This window comes from Leuresthes tenuis, unplaced genomic scaffold (genome assembly GCF_036924035.1).
Source record: "Leuresthes tenuis unplaced genomic scaffold, fLeuTen1.0.hap1 SCAF_1, whole genome shotgun sequence".
NCBI classification, from domain to species: domain Eukaryota; kingdom Metazoa; phylum Chordata; class Actinopteri; order Atheriniformes; family Atherinopsidae; genus Leuresthes; species Leuresthes tenuis.
The window spans coordinates 21,711,082-21,728,216 of NW_027325355.1; the positions used below are offsets into that span (position 1 = coordinate 21,711,082).

The following is a 17,135-nucleotide window of genomic DNA, read 5'->3' on the forward strand; positions in this document are numbered from 1 at the left end:
TACATTTTGGTGGGTTTTACTGGGTCCAAGTTGTAATGAAATGTTTGGTAACTGCTTTTGTACTGCGTGTCATCATCAACATATGCTACAATGGAATTAAATACGTTAAAATTTACCCAAGTTTGTCTGAACACTGCGAAAGCTGACTTTCCATACACAGAAATACTGTCACAGACAACACCGTAGTATATTCTCACTGCACTCTATATTGTAACAATAAGTATTTTGTTATATGCAGTACGTTATGCATTTCTATGCATCCTCAATGCCATACAGCTTATTGTACAATATTATATTACATCTGTTGCTTTGAGTTGAATTTTATCACAATCTTCATGCATACAAAAGAATCACATAATATGTCATTGACAGCACTGATTGCACCTCTACTTTTCACCTAAACATTTCCTGGATTACACATTATAGAACCACATGCTGCTTTGAGACATACATGCAATTGCAATACCAAATCAGAAAAAGCTGGGACAATATTGAAACTTAACTTTACCCAAGATATTTTTTGTTTTGTCTCGTCAACTTCACTTTAATTTACATCCATTTTGCATTCCGACATTGAGGATACAGAGCAGTAAAGCCTTTCAGGTCTCATTTAATCCTTCTTCCTGCAACTCACACATATGCCATTGGACACATTTTGCAACTGCAGTCATGCCTTGGTAATGTGTGCAGAATGGGTTTTTTGCACTTTGTCATACTGAAAAACATGCACGGATGCTCCTGGAAAAAAAGTGGTCTTGAAAGCACCACACATTGTTCTAAAAATCTCATTGAACCTGTTTCCCATCATAGAAGAGTAAGTGGCCGTTTTCTCCAATGTAAATGGGAAAATATGCCAATTCATTCCAATGTATTTTTGACGTTTGACCTTGTTTTTAAGCATTTCAATCATTTTACTGTCAGATTTTGTCTTCTTTGATCAATTTAACCATATGCCTGTGATTTTCAGTCATTGGAAGTTATTTTCTGTTGAGAAACAGGAGTACATTTCTATTGAAGAGGAGATTTGCATTTTCTCACCCATTTTTATTCCATATAGAAGACATACAGCCATATGGTTGTATTTTCTAGTCCTGGGTGTGTCTGACTTGTGGGGAAAGCCCTTACAAATATGTTTTGAGGGTAGCTAAAACTTTCTTTGCAAAGTGGTGGCTTACCATTATTATTTGTCTCAAGGACCTCAAGGATTCACAGAACTCTCTCTGTTCCTCACACAAAGCGCACTTCCTAATCAGGTTTTGCTTTCATAAAAGATAAATGAAACTTTACCTCTCAAAACTGTTGTCATTATGCATTCATGAGTTTTTGCTTCGTTTTGAAAAATTTTAACTTTCTAAAGGCAGCTTTGGTTTGGTTTTGGAAATTCAACTCACGATTGCAAATCTGAGTTAGACACACACACAAAAAAAGTCAGGATATAAAGTATAGTGCCTCTGCATGTCAGCCTTATCTGCATTTTTGTGGCAGCTTTTTGCTCCAGGAGATCAAAGCAACCTATGGGCTGCAGATTGTTTGGTACTATGAGATAGAAGGGCCATGAAAGCCCTTCAAGCAGCCAGCAGAGCAGCAACAAAAGCATCGTGAGCCAGGCAATGTGAGAGAGATGTCATCCTCATACGCCTTATCTTTGACAGCTGTGCCTCTCATTTGAAATGTAAGGACAAACTGCAGGGAGAGAAAAAAAAATGGCAAAAAGCAACTCTGAGTCACTTCAGTGAAAATGTCAGACTGAGGCGTGATCAGGGAGTTTCAAAGTCTCGTCTTTAAAAACGTAACGTGGTTGGGCTGCAAAAATATGTCTGTGGGTGACGTGTGGAGAATAAAGGTGGCGGTCTGGTGAGCAGTGGATAAAATAAGACATGGCTTGATGAGTCATCTCTGAAAAGGAGTCCAAAGCAAATGAACAAGTCAGAGGTAAGACATGTTGTTCTGCTAAAATCCTTCATGAAGAAAAAGAAGTCAACTCACGGAAAACACAATCATAAGTCAGCAGATCTCAGATATTCAGATCAGATATTGTGAATGCTGAGTTGGCATTTTCCATGACCACTATAGGGGAAAAAAATAGCAACATGTCTTGTGGAAAAACTGAGTCACAACCGTGAATAGAAACTGTATCTACTTTAGTGGCCCATGACTTCACAATATGATTTGGATCTAGTTAAAATAGAAATTTTCTTTGCTTTTTGACTGTGAGACCAATTGCGCCCCTCCCGGCCCCAGTTCTGTTTGTTGTCATTCCTTATATTGCCACTAGAGATCAGTCAATAGCCTCAAATGGTTTCACTGAAGCAGGTACACATTAACAGCATTCTCACCCTCGGCATTGCACATCACCAAATTATAGTTACAATTGATAGTTAATAGAATTACACAAGCAGGTTTAAGAATATGACAAACAGCAGAAAGTGTTTGCTAAAGCCAATTAAAATAGCAGGAATAAATGTGTGTCCAAGTGTTTCAAAAGTTCCATGATAAAAACAATAGAAAGGAAAAGAGAATTGGAGGAAAAAGAAAGGAGATTAAAAAGATTTCAAGGTTTTTGGTTTCAGTTTCCCTCAGCCCTACCTGATAGCATATTGAATAATCCAACAGACCCCCAGAGAGGTGAAATTAACTGCAAGCAGACCATTAGACATATTGGAAAGGGTAATGGATGAGCGTTTGGGTGCCTAACTGCGAGGGGGCAGAGACTAAGAGTGTGTGTGTGACTGACAGATGGATATAAGCCAATAATTGGTATAGAGACAATGTGCCGTGTGAGGACTTACTTTCCCTCACTCCTCTTAATAGACCTAGGGGAATAATGAGAATAAAGTCCATTTCTAAGAGGAGAGATTTCTGCAGAAACAAAAGTTTTAGGGTGCCCACTTTTCATCCGTCTCTAATTCTGTTTTCTTTCTTGCAGGCTATCAGAAGTTCTGATCAACCCCGACTGAGTTTAAAAACTTGGGAAACTTTGCAGCTCACAATCAGATTATCCTCTCTGAGCACAACAACCTGAGGACCTTTTTTTTTTATTTATAGCATTTTCTCTACTCTTTGTCAGCTACATCTTTCTTCTTGCTCCCTTGTTCATCAGAGAAAATGCAACCTCATTACTGTGTCCACTACTCAACACACAAATAAACGCTTTTGTCGTGGGCTGTGTGCAATTGATGTTTGAAATGAGCATGCCATGTTCTGCTCGAGGAGGCCCCGGTTAATTGTGATCAGTGTCGGCATAGAAGCAGTTTGTTTCAGATACTGCACTCCAAGTAATCGTCTTCGGTTTTTCTTTTGTCCCCTTTTTGTCGGTTTCTGGAAAGGAGCCGGGTTTTAAATAGAATTTTGTGGACCATGACAGTAAAACAAAGCTGCTTTATTTCAGCGGCTAATGACTTGGCCCGGAGTAACGTTATCCAGTTGGCCCAGCTAAAAAACAATTTGCCAGAAAAATACACATGCACAAATAGGTATGCATGAACTCATCCTTACAGAGACACTTGTAATTGCCATTACAAGAGCTCAGCCCTGGAGAGAATTAAGAATTAACGCATACCATTAAACAAAGCACGGTTTTCACGTGTTTTATCATTTTTTGGAGGGCCATGTGAGGTGGTGCATGTTTTGCAAGCCCAGTAGTTTGGCCAGTGTGTGCTTTTCTTTTGCCTACACAAGCAGAAACACATGGTCACATACAAACACACCCTGAAAGGAATGTGTACCCACAAGGTCCTCATTAGCAGGCACAGTTGGTTCATCATGTGTTGCTTCATATGGTCCAAAAACTGGGCTGAAGATAGAAAATGTTCCTGACCTGATTAAACCCATCAGAAAATCCCTGCTGAACAAAAACATCACAATGCTGGACCACAAAGATCATCATTCACAACTGCTCATGTTTCTCGTGCTCTGATACATAAGGACCAAAAGAAGCCTGCAAAACAGGATCAGCCATAACTAAAGAGGCACTGCCCTGTAGAGGACGAAAATAGGCAAAACATGCTAGTTTTCTGTCATATAACTGCTTTAGTTCATTCAAAGGTATGACTTCTTGATCTATATTCAATACAGACCCTAAGGCATAATGTTCATTAAATGCAGCTTTCTCCTTTCACAGGGTCCCTCAGACTGGTCAGTACTATGGATCATGCCCACATTCTCATCTCATCACACCTGGATGAGAATACAGACAATGATGTGTATCACATTGCAGTGCCTGAAATGCTTGTGCAGATGACCTGTGACCGTCACTGCATGCTTGCCTTCTGGATGTTCATGACAACAACAGCACAGTTATTTTCAGAAGTATATTCTTTAACATCAGGGGTGCTCTGTGTACCAGCAATTGTGTGGCTTTTTGTTGTTGAACCACATAATTGTCATATATATATTGATCTCATGATCTCATGATTCACAGGGTGTGATACGATTCAGAGGACGATACATTCATTTTTAGGATTTTTAACAATTATTTGGCTTGATTTGGTGAAGTCCGTTACAGGTTTTAGTCTTTGCTTCATGCAGATATAAATTTTTCTTTGTAAATTTAAACAAGTAATTTCTAGAAATGTGGTGTTGTTTAGCAACCTTCAAAAATACATTTTCAATAAAAGACAAGGGAATCAAAAGTATTTTGTTCCTTCATAGCATGGGAGGAAAATGCATTTGATATTTCTAGTTTGATTTTGAGACTGATACACAATTATCTATTACAGAGTAGTTGGTATCTTTTAACACAGCTCGACTGTATGTTCGGTACCATGTCCTCTAAACTGCCCCTTTAAACCACACTGGAAGTCTTCAAAGCTTGAACAAGAAATTGGGCAACTGATTCTGTAATTATCTCCGACCTCACTGAGCTTTGATTGGGTTGTGGTTGGAAAGACTCTTTAACATCCGTGTCTTTGTGTTTTGTGGCGCTGTTCTTGCTAGTGCTAGCTGTATTAGCATTCAGGTATTCACTATGATGTTCCACCAGGTGAGTGTTCAGATTCACAGTGCTGTACCTAATTGATGCTTTACAAACTTGCTCAATGTATGATCTTTCTTATAAAATGTAAGAAAATAAAGAAGGCTCCCCAAATCTATGAGGATATCCAGTCTCTTTTACTTGTATTAAAACCAAACTGAGACATCCTTGTCAGTGTGGTTCAAACCGCTTGTGGCAGCAGGAGAGCAGCAAGGCACTGTAGAGGCATTAGCAGCAGTGTGCGTTCATGAATGCGATTACTGTAGACATGTGACAGGAGGGCACTGTGTCCATCCATCCATAACACCGATCAGCCCCAAGAGTCAAAACTACACAGGCATGTTCATACTTACACTTCAAGATCAACAGCCACTGTAGGAAGTAGTGGGTCAGTCCATTTATAATGGTGTCAAAGGAGAACAGATAAAATGTCACAGTCAGATTGTTTATTCCCGATTAAACTGTATTTCTAATTACCATGCTTCACTGTTTTCTGTGCTTGCGTTAAATGAAATATGCATCTGAGTGGAGTGATACAAACAGCATACAAAGTAAAAGGGCAAGGCCCTTAAAAGAATAACATTCAGGAAGAACAGTGTTAAAAAGTTAAAGCAAAATCAGAAGCAAACACAGTCTGCTAACAGAGCCACAGCTCTGGGTTGCTTGAATATGGGAGACACAGCTCCAGCCAATGAGTAATCAGTACAATTCAGTTGAAAAAGAAAGCACTGCGGACATGAAAATTGAGTAGCCTATATCAAGAGGACATCTAGCAGGAAAAGGAAATGTAATGCGAAGCAGATGAGTGGAGATTCTCCACAAAATTTCACTGAAAAACACATAAATTCTGTAAAACTTTAAAATTAGAATACTGTAAAACAATAAAGTGAAGATATGTAGCCACACAATATTTGAATATATGTGTCAGATATACTGGAAGTTTCACATTTTTGTCAAATCCAGTGTACAGTAAATAATAATTGTATTTAAATAATAAATGCACACATTTAAAGACATTTCAAAGAATGTTTAGAAGGAATGGTGAAGATTAAGAAAAGGTCACAGAAGTGATTGAGACCACCGAACTAAAAAACAAAACAAAACTATAAACAACGTAGTAATGGGAAACAAGACTGACTGACAGATATATAGAAAGGATATGTCAATAAACAATGAATGCCAAGGGGGACAGACTATAAACTGGGATGAGTGATTAGGTAACTGGATGCAAGTGAGTGATGAGCAACAGAGAACAGGCTTTGACATGGTGATCTAGGAACAAGACCAAGGCAGCTGAGGACATCCAGAGGCAGTCAAGAGTAGACCAAACTCAGAGAGACTGGAGGGAGACAGAGACTAGAACCAAGAAAAAGAAACCAAAAAGGATACACCAGAAATAAAACTTTGACAACAAGAAGTTTTTTTAACCCCGTTTTTGCTATTTTTATGAATTTCGGTACTTTAACCATGAAACAACAGCTCAACCTTTTGGTAGAGGGCTATATTTTAAAAACTATGGGGTCAGTAAAAAAAAAAAATGTAATTATTATTGACTCAAATGAATGCAAAAAAAAAATGTTCCAAGGCTTTTTTCTGTGTGGGGTTGTTAAAGGTTTTCATTAGCAGACTGCTGACTGCAGTAAATGGGTGTTGAGTTAAGATGTTTTTGACAAATGTATTACTTCTTTGTACTTGTGCAGCTTGGGCTGTTAATAGAATTTGAGGGGGAGCCACAATGGAATAATCTGGATTAGCTTTGACAAAATCTAAGCTTATACTGGGGCATAGTTTTTCAGTTTTGTCTACAGCCTATTTTCAGAATTTTGACAGTTTTTGATTGCAAAGCTTTAAATCATCCCAGAATTACTCATTGCATGGCAGACACTGTGAACCGCTGTACCCGTATACAGAAAAAATCTGCAGCGTATAGCCATACTTTGAGCATGATGTGTCGGACATCCTTCTGACACCCTGCCATCCTTGAGGGCTGGCATTTCACTCCATATCCTGTTAATATGTGTGCCGAGTGCCTCATATTGTGGGTTTGTGTGTGAGAAAGACAACGTGAGTGTTCTTTGTTAGTCATACAGTTACTTGAATAAATTATGGTGACTGAATTAAACATTTGGATGGAATTCCCAGTTGAAGAGTTCACTTTAGGGGGCTGTTAAATTAATCAACCAGGTTAGGGTGCTTTAAGTGTGTGGAGGTGGAAAGTTCAACATCACGCTGCTGTATATTGATTAACTTACTCTTCCTTCCTGTGTTGATAGCAGTTACAGTACAGACAAATATGTGACTGTGGTGTATTTTATTAGCTCCTGCAGTTATTTTCTCCCCTTTTCAATCTGCTGGAAACATGTTCCTTAGATGGACATTTTGACTTTCCAATCCTCCTCAGGATATTTTTTATCACCCAAGTACACTGCATTAACAGATGAGCCTTACAAGCAACTGCTAGCTAGCTTCTGTTGAATTTCTATTGATATTGAGAAGATCCTGTTTACAGTCCATTATAGTCACCATTAGACTTTGAATCCTCCCTCATTTTCTGCTATGGCCCTCCAAACAGAACTCTTTTGACATTAAGTCATCTCTCATTCTCCTAGTGTCTTATAAAGCAGGATACAGTAATACTGAGAGGAAGCAGGGACTTGTTACATAGGTACTGTCTTCATCAGAATCAATTAAGAAGAAGTGGAACAGACCTTAAATCACAAACAGACACAAATGCAAATAAAAAATTGTTTAACACTGACAAAATATTTCATATTATAAAAAATACAAAAGAAAAAGAAGTGCACAGGGCACAATTAATGGCACTCCTTTAACTTTTAAGTATTTCAAGAGAAAAAGAAAAACTAATTTGAACTCAGAGCACAGGAAATGCTTGTATTAAAAGCCATAACAATTCCAAAGACTTCAAGACAATCGCCAAAGCTCTTAAAATCCATGTTTCGACAGTGTAAAATCTATCTAGAAATTTAACAGATGTGTTTGAAGTGGTGGTTTTAATTTGTCCCATATGATGCACTTTTCGCCAAGCGTGGCTCCATGAGCAAAGACCCATGAAGACACCTCTACAGAAAGAAAGATAAAAATTCCTATTTAAAGGAACAACGATCATAAACGGTATACACCCCAAAGTGGACATCGATAAGCAGCAAACGTGTGCTTGCAAAGACAAAAGTGGACAGTTGTAAAGCTGTTAGCAGTTATTCCTGACCGGAATCCCATCGAAAACCTTTCTAGAGCTTTTCTCTGCAATTGCAACAAGGACTACTGCACACTTTTAGAGCTTGAACACACAGCAACAGGAGAGTGACTTACTCAAGATACATTCTGCACCCAAGTATTGGCCTGTGCCTGGTTTGGATTCAGGGTTTCACTGTATTTTGTTGTGATTGATCAATGACATTTCGCAAAAACTTTATTCTTTTATCCCTGTGGTTACTTCTTTTGACTATCATATGGGGAAAATGCTCTTTTCACAGTAAGGTGTGATTTTAGCACCGAGTTTTTGTAGGTTCTATATTCACTGTTAAATGAGGTACTATCATTTTTTCTGGATGTCACATCTTAAAAGTCCCTTTGGATATAGCGATTGACATCCACTGCCCTCATTCACCTCTAATCAATGAGCAATCAGCCACACGTCTCATACAGAGGCTATTAAAGATCCAGCCTGAGCAGTGTTCCAACGCAGAGATAATACACTGATTGAGGCTGAGTGATCCTCATCTCCTTTGTTTGGAACCTTTGCACACACATTATTTAAAGTCTGTGTAATTACACGTTATGTGAAGACATTAGGGGAAACCTACTAAAAGCCATGAAGCATCAAATGTCAAGTTCATTAAAAATCTTCTGCGTGTAGTTGAGCCATTTTGTAAAAGCCAACTTACGCTTATTGGATACTCAAAGTTAAATTTAAAGGTAATTGGAGTACTTCTAAAAATAGATCTGTGTTAGATTTTAGATGAGTGGTTTCTACATATTTATGACGGGCTTACATGCTGGCTGAGAGTTTTTCCATCTAAGATATATATGAAATAACAGAAATAAGATTAGACTGTAAAAAAATCCCAATCAGCTGTATTTGCTTTACTTATTGGAAATCTATCAAACCAAAGGGATTCTGGCACGATAATGTCTTCTGGCTGTGATGCATTATTTAAAAGTGGTTAGCTTTACTGTATTAGGGGATGTACAAGGCAACTCAAAATACTGCAGACATTCAAGGACGGAGATGCATATGTTCTCTTATTTGAAGTTTAGTTTGGGAAAGTTAAATCCCTTGTGTATCCGAGTTAGAGAGGATTGAATGAGAGAGAGATGAATAATGCAGGTCAGGATACTATTGTTTGGTGAAGGCCTTTTGCAGCCGAAGGCGCAGCACAGGAGACTTTGTGAAATATTGATTCACCACTTAAAAGCTGTTGTTTGTACGTTGTCTGACTTTTAGTATGTGAATAGAGATATTCATTGGTTTGTTATCCTATTTTCTGGAAGGGCTTAGAGCAAACAAACACATGTTTCAGATAAAGTGAGCATACTGGAGGTCTTTTTTGCCTGTGTTTGGCCAGGGTTAGCTCAAAACAAAAGAAAAATCGATGTTCAAGTGAGGAATTACCAATATCAGATAAAGTGAAAGTGATACTTACCAAAGATGACAAGATAATTGAACTTAACAGAAAGAAGAAAAAAATGTTTCAAATTGAATTTTGTCATAAGACTCTTTCAAACTGCTGTTTGTCATTGAGACCTGGGAAATCACTATTTGAACATTATCACTTTACAAGGTATCACCCCTCCCCCTTATCACCAACTAGCTTTAACATCAGATGATGCTGCATTTTCTCTACTTTAAATGGGAAGCTGAAACTCTTTTGCTGTTGTTTTTTGCTTCAATATTAAAATCAAATCCCATAATTAGTTTGACTATTCTCTTAACTGAATAAATAAATGAGCTAATATTGCTCTACCAGTACTTTGTTTAGTGTTTTATAGCTCAACCAGGGATTACAGCTGGTGCTATAATATTTGTATTAAAACATTAGACGTTCTACCCCTCAAACAGCAAAGCTGGATGTTCCAGCAAGCTTCCCTCTTAGCTTGAATCGTATTTCAATATTTGCCTTGCTGGAGCAGTTGTGTGTGACAAAACAGAGGACCTCTTGCAGTCTGGAGATGGAACAAAGCTGCTGGGGACCTGGCAGGAGAGCCTTTCCCATGGGTGAGTACAAATGTCAAGCGACCCAGATCTCACCAGGAGGAGGAGGCGAAGGCGAGAGGAGCAGAGCTATGAAAATGACAGCTGACAGGGTTAGAGGCAAGATAATGTGCATTGTGAGGAAGAGGAAGTGTGAAGGTGGGGGGTTAAAAGTAGGGATGACAGGACAGGAGGTTAGGAGAGGGGAAATCATGGTAGAGCTATAATTATAGGATATGGGAACCTGGCTGTCACTTGTGGTCCTCTTTTAGCTTTTAGCGTAGTGCTTTTTCTTCTCCACCAGACCTCGTCACCTCATCTTTCCTTTCCTCTTTTACAACATTTTTCATTGCCCTGAATAGACCATCTACTACGTTCTCCTACCTCTAAGCCTCAATATTTTTTTTAGGATAATGAGAGCAGATTCTGCTGTTATAAGTCTATAGAAAGATCAAAAGTAGTCATTTCATAATGCTAACAAGTGAAGAAAATGTGATAAATCTTGGTTAGTTGTACTTGTAAAATAACTATTTGGCTCATATATTTCTGCTTCTCTATACCATCTTTCTTCACCAGTTTTCCTGATTCACGTCTGCCAATTCTGCCCACTCTCTGTGTCGAACACATTATAAATATCAAGCACCACAAAGCAGTTAACATTCCAGCTCATGGCAGTTGAATTCACTGCTTGTTTCCGAAAGAAAATGTCTGCTTTGGTTTTTCTTCATAAAGAAATCTTGCAGATATTTTCATTGTCCCACAGCCAGCTGGCTTTGTGTAAATTATGTTTCAGGATATTCTACAAATATGTAACTGCCTGGGGTAGAAGTTTGATTTAGTTAAAATGTATTAAACAGATTTACACAGTGCATTATAAGTAGGCTATCAGTAGTTTTTCTTATACAACAGAAAAGGGCACAGTTGCGCACGCCATTCACACTGGGCATATTAACGTTTCATTGCTCAGCTATATATTCTGCTTTATCCATGGTCTTCCCTCGAGCTCCTCCAGCTTTCATGTTTCCTCAAAGTTTTCCTTTCTCTTCCTCAACTTTCCCACTATAGAGAAGTGATGATTATGATTATGATTTAGTAAATTGTAAGGCATAGAAGCCAAAGAAGCTTGCTGTCGAGAACCTTTTGGTTAAGATACAACTAGCTTGTCATGGCCTTTTCCAATTTAGGATATAATCTCTATGGTCCTTTGTAGCTAAAATAGTGATGTAAATATGGGGATGACACTGTCGATGAGTATTTCTGTTAATCCATCATCTAAAGACTAACAGAAAAAGGATTGTCATGAAATCTAATATCGATATTCTTGATCAACAGAAGGTGAATGATCAAAACATTGAGATCCTAAAACTTTACAGTTAGCACCAAATATTTGTCAAAATGATCAGACTTGCAGAACTTGATTTATATCCAATTAGTGGCTAAAAGAAACGTGCAACTCCACGATGCAGGAAAACCAGCATCATCTCATGGCAATGTGTATAAATAGCTCGCCACTTCAGGCATACCCTCGAGTTCCATTTGTGTGCATTTTAAGCTTGAAATGACACATTTCAAAGAAGATGCACAACTAGAACAGGGGACTTGGTTTGTTTTTCATACACTATTTAATAAAAAAAAAACTGAGGGCTTATATCCTGTAATAATCTACCAGTTAATGTTGTCTTCTTCCTAATAGTTGTAGATTCTGGTCTATGTTTCCTGGAAGATTATACTGTTAAAATGTCCATCAGGTGTTTTATTTTAGGGGAAAAGACACATTCTTAGCAGAATTAGCAGTCAACAACATGATTTTTAACATTTCATCCCTCTGGAACTGCAACATACTCATACATACATGGTTTAAAAGTGGTGTGACTTTTTATACACAATAAACATAAAGAACCATCTATCAATATCTATCAATTGTCTTGAACTTGTCAGAGCTGGTGATCAAGACAGCAGCTATTAGCTGTTTGAGCCAGGGTTGAACAGCTATCCATCTGTTGTTCCATCAATCTATTTATGTGCAGCACATCTAAGCACAGGCCTACACAGGTCTCTATAAACATTGTTAGTTCATTCATAAATAACTGAGTCAATCTCAAAGCTAAATAAAATTAAACATGTTTCCTTTCTTTAAGGACGGCACGATGAGTGAGGAAACTAATGATTGAATCTAGCCAGTTTCAGTGTTAGATAACCTTACCCATAAATGCTCTTCCTTTTGCACAGACTGTGTGTTTTTTCATTCCGATTCTGTTGGCTTAAAGAGCAACAACAAATCACACATGACAAACACCTTGGGCAGTAGATTCATAAGGACAAGGTCACATAGTGCAACTCTAAAATTATGCTGGTAGAAAAGTGTGCAACTGAAATAATGGTTCTTCACTTGGTAAGAAAACCAAGCAAAAAAAAAAGGAATTGAGCTAAAAGTCTAATGGCTCTTTGTCTTTGCAGTTTTGCAAGACAGAGTAAAAGGCCTGATATGAAATTGCTATGCACAGCACAATTAAAACGAAAATTTATGTGTGCAGCTCTTTTCTGTGAGTAAGACAAGTTCAGCTGCAGTGACCAGAGGACTTTTGCATTTCAGGAGCATGAAAGCCGAAGATACCTTAGCCTATGTGTAAAGAGACGTTAACCTCATCAGATACATCTTGTGGCTTTTTAAAAAAAGCTATACTGTAATATGTAATATTGTAATACTGTAATATCGCATCTATTCTTTGATTTTCCTGCATGTTTAGGCAAAAAAAAAGGTAGGTTTTGAAAGGACTTGCATTAATAAGTTGACTGCAAATATAAGTTTATATAGTTTTTTTATATGAGTTTTTAAGGAAGAGAAAATCATATTTCAGATAGGTATAGTTTGGATTAAAGTTAAATTTACTAAAGGCACATTAGTAAGAAATGAGTTTTTACTTAAGAAAACACAAAGAATACCTTGACTATCGGTAAAAAATGAAAAGTGTTGAAATTAAAGACAAGAAAAAAAACTAACTCTGGCCTACTTCTTCTGTTTTGCCTGAAGTAGTCCAGTTGAAATTCTTCATGTCCTCAGTGAGTAGAAATATCCAGTGTGTGGTTTAGAGCAGGGTGTGTCGGTCCACATCTGTGGTTTCTCAGTAAGTCAAATATGACTGCATCAGCATCCAGTCGTTTCCATTTCTCTGACAGAGAGCAACTGTCTTATTGTTTTCACCATGACCACGGTCATATAATAGCTGTAGCTTTGAATATGTCAAACATGTATTCTGTCAGTTGCTGACGCAAATCCAAAGTGATCATTTGGTCGAATTCTAAAGGGTAAACACACCATTTCAAGCCACATCTGACATCAATTTGTGTCCAAACTGCTTTTTCCCAGGACCTCAGCTTGCTGTGTCATTCTGTATCTGTTTGAAGTGCGAACAACGACTGGGGAATTATCTTTGTGGACTCTTACAGAGCATACAATTTCATGCAAATCAGTGTTTTTCTTTCCCCTTTGAGGGTTAAAGTTTTCACTTGAGAAAATTATACATGTTATGAAAAACCATGTTGGATAGAGTTACAGTGATGGTTTTCCTGTTTTTGAGGTTGTGCTTCATGCAGCTGACTTCTCTGGTCAGACACATCTGAGGTCAGACAGAAGAAATAGAGACATTTTTTTAAGCTTACTTTGAGTTCTGATACAACACTTCTCACCATTATAATGAAGTCATAATGGATTAATTCTCTATATTCTGAAATACCACAAGCACTGTAAGAATGAGGTGACAACAGTACAAGTTAATGCTCGCTTCAAGGAGGTTAAGCAAGTCTGTTTTGCTGGCTGAGTGTGTTAGCACTCTAACATTTACTGATTGTCATGGCACGGCAATTTAAAATATCACAAAGTCAGGTTAGCAAGACTGTTGGACAATGGATAGACTTAATGTGTCACGATTTAGGGGCGGTGGAGGCGAAGGAACAGGACTCAAATGCAGACACGGACTGGAGCCAGAGATAAAGGTTTTTTGTAGAAAACTAGAAACTAAAGAACTAGAAAATGCCCTAGAGAACTAGTAAAACTAACCTATGCAAAAACTTGGAGGGAAAACCATGGGGATGAAAGCTACGAGGAAGATTGCAGGAATAACGGTGGGGGTGATGGTGAGGATCTGACAAAGACTGAGAAGAAAACAGGAGACTAAATACTGTGGAGAGGATGATTACTTATAAACAACACCTGAGGAGAATTAGTACGGGAGATGGGGGTGGAACTGGTGACTGACAGGGAACAGAGGGAAACAGGAAATGACAATAAAACTCATAGGAAACTAAACAGACTAGAAACTAGAAAACCAGAAAAATACAAAAACAACAAGGATCGTGACATAATGTCTGTACAGATGAGGGACCTTATTCCATGGCTGCCTCGTGAAACAATCAGAGCTATGTTGCCACAGGCTTTTAAGGAGCAATTTTCAAACACAATCTGTGTAGTTGACTGCACAGAGACCGTCCTGCAGAAAGAAACTATCTGATTAACTCAAGAAGTGAATCATATAGTCACTACTATGCCAACAACACAGTGAAATATTTAATAGCAGTCTATATCTCTGGAGTTATCATGTTCATTTCAGATGCTTATGGTGGCAAATGCAGTGACAGATACATCACACAGAACTCAGGTGATGGGGGATCGGGGTTTCACAATTAGGGACCTGCTGGAGGAGCAGAGAGTGACTTTAAGCACGGCAGCATTCACACGCAAAGGAAGCCAGCTGACCAATGAGGAGGTCACTCACACACGACACATCGCTCATGTCCGCATTCACGTTGAACGGGCAATAAGGCGCCTGAAGGTGTTCAAGATTCTTTCTCAGACAGTGCCACTTAATTTGGTACCAAAGATTTTTCAAGTGAAAAATGAAAACATATTCATTATTGAACTCAATGACATACCACACACTTGCACATTCCACTGTTTTAACATTAATAGTTTGACATTAGTCTTGATGTTTGATTAGTGATGCAGTGATGCAAAAGAAAAATAATTTAACACTAAAGTAACAAGCCTGTAAGGAGAAAAGAACATGTATTTGTACACAACAGATAAATAAAAATGTAATAAAGAACAGTATTAGAATTTGTACTTGCTACTGTGGTTTGTGTAACTTTAAATTATTGAACACTGAGCTGAGACACTTGAAACCCAGAAAAATGACATTTGTTTTAGGTACAAATATAAAATGTTTTCATGTAAAAAATGTTTCTTGTTCCCACAGTTGTATTCTGTGATATGTCTTGGGGTGATCTTTATGGTTTTGTGCTTTTAATAAAACTTAAAGCAAAAAGAGATATTGTACTGTTGTACTATTTTCTTTGAAGTTTTTACCACCTTTATATAGTGCTATTAGTGTTTTTATGTGTAAAGTTACTACACCTAACACCCGTTATCTACTTCAGGTTCAAAGATTCAGGTATTTGGGGCAGAGCCTCATCTTCTAATCAACAAAGTCATCCACTAATCTTGGAAGGATGTGTGTAAAATAAAAAAGATGTTTCATGTGTGCATCTGCACAGTCTTTGTCCAACTCCAGGTGCTCAGTTGGTGTCCAGATGTAAATGTAAAATAACATGGGTTACAGTTTATTTTAACAAAGTTTCACAAGTATCTATCACCTTAATTCACACATTTCCACCCACCTGGAGGTAGTATCCACTTGGTCCTTGAGGAAGAATGACACATTTCCCATCACTTGAGCATCTGATATCACAATTTGGCCGACGAAGAAACTCTACAATGGGACACTTCAGTGGACACTTAATCTCAAGAAGCTGTGCAGAGTCCAAAATCCCATCTGGGCTGGCTCCAAACCAGGGATGGTCAGGACACACCACCAGGCCTTTCCCCTCCATAGTATGCCCCTGTCCTTCCATGAGCTAAATGGCTTTTTCCTCATTATCTTTGCCATACTTTGTTTCTGTGTTGCCAGTGAAGGTGGGGTGTAGCGTTCGTTGAGGAATTTTTGTGGATTTTCAGGGGTCTCTGGTCGCTTTGCTGTGCTGGCAGTCAGTTGCATTTTTCTTGCATCATCACTCAAATTTATATTAAATTGTGACATTTCGACAAACTGTTGTTAAAGTGTTGCAGCTGTGCTGTTCAATATCTGCTCTGGACTTTTACAAGCAAGAGATGTGGAAATGAGACAAGTCTGCCAAAACCAAGGTGATATACCACCTCATGTTTAAAACGTGTAGAAAGAAAGTTGGAGCACATGAGGATTCTTTGGAGTTTGACTTTACAGAGAGTTGTTCAAAATGGCCACAGGCTCCTGGAAATAAAGTGGAAAAAGTGACTGAGGTGGTTTGTTTATGCTTGGGTTTTGAAGCGCAGATCTTAATCCCACTTTTTGAATCGGTTCCAAAGAAAAGTTATGTCCACATGAGCGTCAGTGTCTGATCTGATTTTTATTTTTTTTTTCTGAACATCCCTTCATCAACAGTGGAAGAAGCATGTTTTAGTGTTGGACATAAGACATTTATGCGCAGAGAAATACATGGTGGGTGCACCATCTGCCAGACATTTCCATACTGAAGGAAAAAGCACAAAATGTAATCTAATAAAATGTAAATTTGTAGGAGGATTCTCAGCCAACCTTGGCCCATGAATGACCTGCCGGACACATTTTAAAGATGCTTTTGGGGAGTTTAAGAACTTAATTGTTTTAAGATGATGGTGTAAATCTCGTGTGAGTTTCATTGCAAATCTCTTAAAGTTTGTGGATTCAGTTACAGAAAATGAAGAAACTCATACTGAAACAAATGATGACACTGCAAGAGAGAAGGTCCGTTTAAAGCAGCAATAATCAAGCTGTGCATGTTATTAATGGACCAGATTGCTGTATGCAGCTCTACAGGTTTGATCCTGAAGGAAAAGACAACTTTGAATGTCTACTGAGTATTTAAATCAGAAATGATTTG

General features: G+C 38.1%; 1 long non-coding RNA gene across 1 annotated transcript in view; it reads left to right on the forward strand.

Annotated features, from left to right (window-relative positions):
* Positions 1–17,135, forward strand: part of LOC140272883 (uncharacterized) — an 858,120-nt gene that overhangs the window by 361,907 nt on the left and 479,078 nt on the right. The window lies entirely within an intron of this gene.